The sequence below is a fragment of the Ptychodera flava genome, chromosome 3, assembly GCF_041260155.1.
Source record: "Ptychodera flava strain L36383 chromosome 3, AS_Pfla_20210202, whole genome shotgun sequence".
Lineage (NCBI taxonomy): Eukaryota > Metazoa > Hemichordata > Enteropneusta > Ptychoderidae > Ptychodera > Ptychodera flava.
The window spans coordinates 43,016,390-43,025,928 of record NC_091930.1 but is presented as its reverse complement, the minus strand read 5'-3'; the positions used below and the strand labels follow the sequence as shown (position 1 = coordinate 43,025,928).

General features: G+C 36.7%; 1 long non-coding RNA gene across 2 annotated transcripts; it reads left to right on the top strand.

Annotated features, from left to right (window-relative positions):
• Positions 1–6,340: 6,340 nt before the first annotated feature.
• LOC139126729 (uncharacterized) lies at positions 6,341–9,539 on the top strand. 2 transcript variants are annotated; one of them, XR_011550733.1, is made up of 4 exons: positions 6,341–6,407; positions 8,107–8,424; positions 8,785–9,027; positions 9,332–9,538. It is a non-coding gene; the product is annotated as an uncharacterized lncRNA (long non-coding RNA). The 2 variants fall into 2 exon arrangements; XR_011550727.1 differs by lacking the exon at positions 6,341–6,407 and having other exon boundaries at positions 7,919–8,424; positions 9,332–9,539.

Below are 9,539 nucleotides of genomic sequence, written 5' to 3'. Positions count from 1 at the left end.
TCACCTTTACAGATTTGAATGCTACTGTTTCTAAAGAATGAAAAAGTATATCTGTTTTCATAATACAACTAATATATGCAAAACTTTAAATCATCAAATCTAACCATCTTAAATGTAAGTCAATTCTTTCTCTGTGTACCATGCATATCTTTATATGACAATGGACAATAAATTGAAAATACCTGTACTTAATAAATTGACAAAATATGTTTCGATAAAAAGCAGTGCATGATTTTAAAGTATACTAATTTATTAAGACTAATTAGTTTCGTGGTAAGGTGTGCAAGGTTAGGTTATTTGGTATATAAGCAGGTTAACCCACTAGTTAAGCTTCATAAACCTCATGATTAGTTGTATGCTTTTATGAACTCTTAGTGTGAATTATTTAACAAGGAATGTTATTAGCAATTTTTTTCTCCATAATTCCATACAAACCTTTTTAAAATTTGACCCCCCTTCGATCCATCGATTGAAAATTGACCCCCCCCCCCGTAAAAACGGTTCGTAAAAGTCACTCCCCCTGATTTCCACCGACCCCTTCCCTGTAAAAAACAAATGATGCCTAAGGAAATAGTCTTTCTAAAAAGTGAAAGGAAATGTAAGAACGGTACGAGTAGATGACATACTCTATTGTCGCTAAGTTACTTCCGGGTTCATCCATAGACAGTAGAAGGGGCAAGACCCCGGTACTGTCTGTGGTTTATGGTTGTATCGCCAAACTCCTACCTCAACGTGGGGTCTCCTGAGCTTTACAATTTATGTATTGTTTTCTGTGATTTGTTCGTTTACATCCCCGACATGTATCAGCTGCTCTAATTCGCTAAATTTGTAAAACCGTCAATTAGCATAGCCTTTCACAAAAGCATCGTGAAGTTCATACCGTCGCCAATCCGGTGTATGCAAGAGATAAATACTAGCACTAAATGAATTTTTGCGTTCGAAAAGCAATCAAAGCTGAGAGAGAAAGTATGTTCGGTTATTTAGTTTCTAGTCGTGAATTTTCGGCTTAACGTGGTCTGCCTAGGACAACAGACAGGTCAATACCTATGCTATTCTTATGCATGTGTATATCGTATTCATTGCCTGTACAGATTCGATTCTTTTACGATTACATGAACGAGCAAAGCCGATCTTCAGTGGCTGTACAGGATTTGATTTCGTTGATTTCCGCTGAAAAACTGCGCACGAACACTTTTTGCACGAATAGCTTAGTTGGCGGCAACTGTTAATTTAATTACTGAGTAAATGTGTCTTTTTGTGGATGTGTTCTTGTATGTAATGTATAGATGTAAATGCATGTAATCTGTATGCAATCAGACAGTAAGAGCAACTCACTGAGTTTACTAACTTTAAACTACGGAGTTTTTGGATTGTACTAATTGTATTGTTTAGGTAGCTTCTAAAACGTATCATCATAAAATAACATTTACAAAGTACTTTTGAAAATCCTTAAAGTGTCTCAAAACGTTTAAAGAAGGGCTGAAAATAGCCTATAAAACCCTGATATAGGACCCCCTTTCGAGAGGGGGCACATCCCCCACCTCTCGAGCTCATCCTTATACCGATGCCGCAGTGACTGTAGGTCACCGCAACACCTAACTGTTGATATTTCTTTTTCGCCTGTTGATCAAGTTTTAAATGAAAGCCTTGTTAAAGTGATCGTCAAAATACAATAATTGATCAACTTCAAATCTAACTGAAAATCGAAATAAATCGAAACACTTAAACATGCATACAAATAAACAAATAAAAGATAAAGAATATCAAAAGCCGGTAAAAATTTAATCCTATATCAGTTTTTGAAAGGTAAAGTCGAAACCAAATCAAAGTAGAACAAACTCTAAACTCCTAGAAGAAAGTGTTCATAAAAGTTAAAATAAATAACAAAGTTAAATTTAAAAACATATTGAAAAACAAAATCTTAAATTAAACATGAAAGTACGAGTAAAATTAAAACGAAAGTAGCTATTAAATATAAATTTAAAGTTGAATGTTAACGTAAAAATAAAACGTAATGTAACTCTGAATTAACCTCAAAGGTAAAATCAAAGAAGATAATCGAGACATGCAGAAATATAAACAAAAACAAATGAAACAAATAACTGACAAAATTGATTTTAATGAAACAAACATCATGTGAAACATAAAGTAAATTTTATAATCAGCGTATAATAAAAGTGAAATAAGAAACGGAAGGAACTTCATTTTGCATTAGTATGAGGCAAATCAAAATTAAACTGAAAAATAAAGCGAAATTTAATTGCGAGGAAAAAATGATGTTGGCTTCAAAAACTTCAAGCCTATTTCCCGACCTCGGCGTGGCTAAAAACCCAAGTCGAAAATATCTAGCGATGTATGTTCCAAAAATATGACCTATTGTTAGAGATTTCTCAACAAATTTGTCGAAGTGTCACCTTTAATCCTGTTGCGTGGGAAATTTAGTTTGTTATCAATATTTATCCCCCGCAAACGCTGTCAATGCTGGACAAGGCCCCATAGCACTGGTGGTGATGCTGTGCCCCGGCCAGCTACAACACCGGCAAAATTAGATACCCGACTCATGTCTCTGTGGGTGAAATGGGCCACCCAAATGGGTGACCATTTAATGAGAAACTGTAACTGTAAAATACATCAAACAGGCCACTAATTGATGACACACATAGTACAAAACGTGTGACCTTACAATAACTAACCTACTTATACGTGTGATAAAATTAAAGTTGTAAAGGTGAGATACATCAATTCGGCCACAAAATTGATGACCAATAAACTGACACACAAACAAATGTCCTTACAATGATTAACATGCATATAACTGTGAAATACACAAAGTGGGCCACAAAACAGGTGACACATTAACAGTCTAACAAAGAATTCACCTACATAGGTAACTCATTTAATCTTGCCACAATCTTGTAGGGCCCAAACACGCCACAAGACACACCTTGTGTCGGCCCCACAAGAAGAAAGTCCACGTCACTGCAGCCCTGCGAATAGTGGCTTATCTCGATCACTATGTTGATTTGTGCTGTGTTGAGAAATTGGCAAATGAACTGTGACACATGCATGTTGAAAAGATGTATACTACATTTATACTAGCACAGAACCGGTGCCTGTCTAGTAATAACTCAGACATCTTACTTATATACTGTGCTTGGCTACGCTACCACCTCCTGTTTTATTGCAGCCATAGAGGTAAAGCCGTAACAATTTTAAAGTCTGAAAACTACGTTTTGTACTATATCTACAAACGAGTCTTGTTGACCCCCTCCTCTTATTACTACCTTGGGAAACAAGTCTAGTTGACCCCCCCTCTTCTTATTACTACCTTTGGAAACGAATCTGGTTGACCCCCTCTTCTTATTACTACCTTGGGAAACAAGGAACTAAACTCAAATTGAGAACCTCTATTTCCTACTGTGGCTGAACAAACCAAAGAGAGATTAGCTCTAAAAAACAGAGATTAAAAAGCCCTTTTGGAGTGAAAAATTCTCTCTGAAAAAGCATAGTCTACCCTTTGGAATCACAATGTGTGGAATGCAAAGATAGCAAATAAAATTGTTAGCAATGTGGAATGGGATCTGCTTGTCTGGAGGAAGCGCACAGTGTGACCCTAAAAACTTCCTGTACTTCATAAAGATATTTATAAACGGCGTCCTCCCAACCCAACAAAACATTATTTTCACCTTATATGTTGTCACTTGAGGAACATTTTTGGGGACATCAGATAATATGCTAGAACGCACTTTATACAGTTCTGTTTTTATTTTGAAAGAGATTTTTTTCTCTCCATTATAAAAACAACTTTCATTTTCATATCGATTTCGATTTGCAATTCAAAATCGTTTTTCGTTTTAATTTTCATTTTCATTTTTTCAACCTTTGACCCTTAGCCTTTCGATTGTCGCATGATGTCTTTTGACCAATCAAAAGTGTTCCTTATCTTTGTACACATAAACAAATTATCGAGGAAGATATGCGTACCCATAGTAGTCACCTGTGTGCTATTCCGCTTTTTGCGTGCCGTACGTATACGTACGTGTACGGCCGTGCGCACGACCCTACCGATCGCCATCCTTAGACGCAGGAGACTCATGAAATCACTTTTGAAAGCCATTTGATTTTCAATTCGAGTTTATTTTGCTATTGATTTTATCTCTTAAATGAAAATGCACTTTGGATTTCCTTTACATTTTGATTTTTCGTTTTCATTCCCAGAAATTAAATTTATTTTCATTTCGATTTTGATTTTGATTTTAATTTTTCTCTCGAATGAAAATAAAATTTTGAATTTCCTTTACGTCTAAATTTTGTTTTCAAAGTAAGAATCATTTTCATTCTGTAAAATGAAACTCATTTTATTATTAGTTTATTTCAATTTTGTTTATTTCCTCACAATTAAATTTCGCTTTATATTTCTGTTTGATATCAATTTTACGTTGCGAAATGAAATGCATTTCTGATTAAGTTTTCGTTATTTTAATGCTAAATTCAAAGAGTAAAGTTCGTTCTGACTTGCATTTCATTTTATTTTTAGTTTCAAAATTTCAGTAATTTCCGTTTTTGATTTTCGTTTTGATCTTTACTCAGATTTTTCACTCACGTGTTCAAACACGTTAGCATATGTCGCAGCGATGTCTGTCTGTAAAAATAATAATGATATCGATTTCACTGCCCCATGTTTCCATGGAAACCATTTTAGGTGTTGAAAATTTCAGTTTTTGTAATATCCCATGGAAAGTTACTTTGATTGATATGAAAATTATCTAGTGGCGAAGTTCGGGTCAGAGAACACAAATGCCAGACTTATTTTAATGTTTCGAGTTGCCATAGTAACTATTTTGGGATTGAAAATGTTATTTTCCCTAATTCCTATTAAAGAACTATTAACTGATGTAAAAAATGGATAATAAGGGTTTTTCTGGTTAGCACAACAAAAAAATCACACTCATTTAATGTGAGATGTTTCCATGGCAACCATTCAGGAGTCCCACAGCTTCAATGAACTTTTTTAGGATTTCTATATAATACTTATAGCCCCTAAGCTTGTAATAATAATTAATATAAGTATTATATAGAAATAATAACGCGAATAATAATAGGTTCAATTTCTGTGAAAATTTCATCATATGGGTATTTTGGGTCGAAAAGACCAAATATGATATCGAATTCACTGCCCCATGTTTCCATGGTAACCATTTTAGGGGTTGAAAATTTCAGTTTTTCTAATATCCCATGAAACGTTACTTTGATTGATATGAAATTATCTATTGGGGGTGTTCGGGTCAGAGAACACAAAAACCAGACTTATTTTAATGTTTCGAGTTGCCATGGTAACTATTTCCAGAACAATGTCATATTATGGCAAATTTCTGTGCCCAGTTTGGTTTGACTGCATTTATCTAGCTCGTCCCAAAGTGAAGGACGCATCTTTCAACCTTTCAGCTTTGTGAAAAACGCATTTATTGATTCGCCAAAGGCCTGTGGATTCGCTTATTTTTGCACAAGTGCTACATGGACATAGGAAAAACTTCGACTCATCCTAGCCCTCTCGATTGTTGAATACAACCACGGTCCATGATGAGAGTTCTCGAATCAAAAACTGTAGCCATGCTCGAATACAAATATCTTCTCATTAAATTACGTCATTCTTGATATACAAGAGTTAGCATTCCAAAGTCTGTCACCCTTTTTTTTCAAAGTTTTGAGAAGGGCGGTATTTCCATCTGAATGATTGAACGACGTGAAACGCAAAATTCCATCGCATATGTTCCGGCAATATGTACACTGTACAGTAGAAATACTGTATACGCTGCAGCCAGTGCAGGTACGTATATACTCCACAAAATGGCCACAGACTGCGTGAACTTTCTGAAAGGATTTCCTAAACGTCCTCCTTGGTACCTAAGAAACTTACATGTGATGTCCTGGAAAGTATTCACTGCAGTAATTCCAGTTTCTGTTAACATGCACACATTTAAAGCTGAACGACATGATAGCGTGAGACAGTTCTACGGTACTATACACTTTCTTGCGCTCCCAGGCTCAATTGCGCATGCTTATACTGGCAGACTACGTCACCTGTGTTTTGCTTCCGGCGCGGCCAACTTAACAACTTAGGTTGAGCAAACAAATAACGAACTGCCGAACGCACTCTCAGTGATGGCGGCCATCGTATTGTGTGCATACCGAGACGATCGCTCGCCGTGCGCGTGTTGTTCCTCGAATTCTGACCCATAATCATTTAAAAAATGCATTCAAATGTGATATTGAAAGCTGTTCTCAATTAATAAGGTGGCATAGTCAGCATAGCTGGATGTTTATCGCTAGTTCACCTTTGACCTCGCGACATTTGCAGGAGAAGTTTCTTAGCACGGACAACTTGATAACATAAAGCATGGCGGTCTGTAAGTATTTTCATTAATGTGTTGTGTAATTTACGAGGTTCAGATTTTAAGTAAATCAATTTTAACAAGATTGAAACCGATTTCACCATGTCCGCAGTGATTTAATCTGTACATTTCATGGCGTGATTTGTCATGGGTTATTTTTCATGCGTGTGAGTTTTTTTATTTACGTTCATATGTGCGTTGCAGTTGAGCATAGTTTTTGACTTTTTCGGACCATCACGCATGTCTCCCTGGTAACGGGTTTGTTTACACACTGGCATATTTTCTGGAGCCTTTTCAATCGTCTGTTGGCCTAGACTGTGAAAATGTCATTCGAATTTTATGCTCGTGTGCTAAAAACCGGTGTCGTATTTGTGCACGGAAAATAAATGGCACAGTTATCCATGCTCCAATTTTATCGTGGAGTTAAAGAATTGTTTCAGAGTACAGTTTGAGTGAAGACATTCTGATGTTCACCCGTCCAATTTTTGTTATCTCTTTAAGAGAGTCATTGCTTCATGGCAGCAGGCAGAAAGCAATAACAAACCTATCGGCCAGGGACACACTTAGTGAAATGGTCCAGACACTGTAGAGTACGGAGATGTGCAGTGTGTTATGCATTGTGTAAGGCAGGAAGAAAAAAGAAAGACAGTAAAAACAGGGGCAGACCAAGTCAATACCAAGGCAGTGACATTTCTGGTATCACTGGCAAGGAGACAGGAAAGACGGGGAAACTACAGAGTGAAGCTCATGGCAGTACAAATCTAACAGCAGCTGTAAAACAGAGGGCAGGAAAAAAGATGAGAAGATTCATTCCCTTGCAGAGACAGAGGTTCAATGATCTCATTGAAGAAATTGAGTGTCCCATTTGCAAAGACATAATAGATGGACCAATACAACTTTTGTGTGATGGACCACATGTGTTTTGTGCTGAATGTTTGTGTCAGTGGTTGCAAGTTTCTTCATCCTGTCCTGTGTGCCGTCTCTCTATTATATGTGAATCTATTGTAAGTCCCCCCATTGCCTTTGCAAACATGCTATCAAATGCCACAGTCACATGTGATTATGGGAATGTCGGTTGTAAGTCAGTTGTGCCACTGCAAGATCTGCAACACAACACGGAACGGTGTGTTTACCAGTCAATTGCTGGAGACCACTGCTTCTCGTCAGTGAGCCCATTTCCCATCAGAGCCACCATACTCTAGTCCCCATTCCTGACACAATCAATACCGAGACATCAAATGATGAACATCAAGGGATAGGCAGAACAATATATGTGCAGTGAAGGCCGCAGAAATTATGTTGCAGAATGTATCAGCGATGCATATGCTGCCACAGTATGAAGAAATGGCAACAACACTTGTCAAGAAAACAAATAGAAGCAAACAGAAGTGATGATAGTTTGATAAAGATTAAAAAAACAAAGGGCCAGGTGAGTTTTTACCTGCATTACTCTTGCTGATCTATACCCACATATCAATATACAGTTAGATTTTGGAGTAAATTCTTCGGATGAAGTTATCATGGAATATGATAATTTGTAAATTTGTATTTGTAATAACATTTATTTGGTTTTGTAGTACATGTGTGACCTGGTAGTGGTTCAACAAATTAATTTCATCAAGTAATGAGCTAGTCCAATTTCATGAATTTATCACCCACATATACTTTTGAAAGATAAATTTGGTTTTTCAATTTTTGGTGTGATTTTTTTCAGCCATTGTGTTTAACATATACACCAAAGCCACGAAAAACAACCTCAGAAGCTAGCACTAGGACAAGACATCAGAGGGTGTTGCAGTTAAGTCAGAGGAGAGACATTGTCAGTGGTGGTGATGCGATGCTGCAGCTGAGTGAGAGGAGGTGAGACACCAACAAAAGGACAAGAAGGAAAATCCTCCAGATCTTGGGACTCACTTCTGACATACCTCCAGGTGCTGGCCTTCATTTGGAAGTTGCTATGGGAACAACATGGGCTGCCAAGAGGAAATTACGGCGTTACTTCAAGGCATGGCATGTGAATATTGGAAGTGAGGTATGTTATGCAGGTCATTTTCCCCCACACTCATCAAGGTCACTGTCCTTCTTGACCTCACAACCATGAGTTTAATAGTCATGTTTGGAATTTTCTTGAAATTTAATTAGTTGTGTAAGAGAGAGAATTTTAGAACAGTAATTAGCATGTCAATAAAAGTTCTAGATTGTTCTTATATGCTCTTATATAAGCACATGAGTATTAATATTGGGACAGCAGGCTTGCAGTCAGACTTTGGGATTGTGTGCAAACTCTATTATGATCATGTAGAGAAAGACTGTGGATAAGTAATCTTGTTATCACATATTACTAATATATGAGTTACTGTTGTTTTTGAATCTTGTTCATATTTGTCTTCAGGTCTAGCAAACTTACCTGGCATGGTACAATACCTACCAGTGAAATTTGGATAAAGTTAGGTGGGGACAAGGGTCAGGGAACCCTGAGAATGGTTTACCAAGTTGCTAACATCAGCAATCCAAATGTAGCAGATAATACAGTGATTTGGAGTACATTTGCAGCACCTGATTCCTATTACAATTTAGAAATAGCTTTAGCTTTTAACAGAGGTCAGGTAGACAAACTGGATTGCACAAAGTGGAAGTAAGTCTAAACATGCATACTGTGTTTTACTAAACAATGAACAGATTGTACCATATATCTATTTTGGTAAAATATTTGGAACTTAAGATACATACATATTGGTTATCCAAGTTTAATACATGCATTATACTGCTGATCCAAAAATCTGAAAAACAATGTGCAAATCTGACCAAACTTATGCAGCATAAATATGATACCTACATTAAATAGTACAAAAGGCAAAGTTGTTTTCTTGCATGTACAAAATGCATTGATGTGTAGAAACATGGGCATTAATTTCGAATGGTGTGGACAATTATTTCAGGGACAAGACACTATTAGCACGGATGATGGGAGATTATGAGTATCTGGCCAAGAGTTATGGATTGTCTGGACCAAATGGTATGAAATGTATACTTGCATGCTATGATTTATACATAAGAAAAGTTGAGGCACTGACAGGACAGGCAGTTTATTGTGTACACTTCAGTTTTACCTATGATTTATATGTGTACGTCCTTGACCTATCAGTT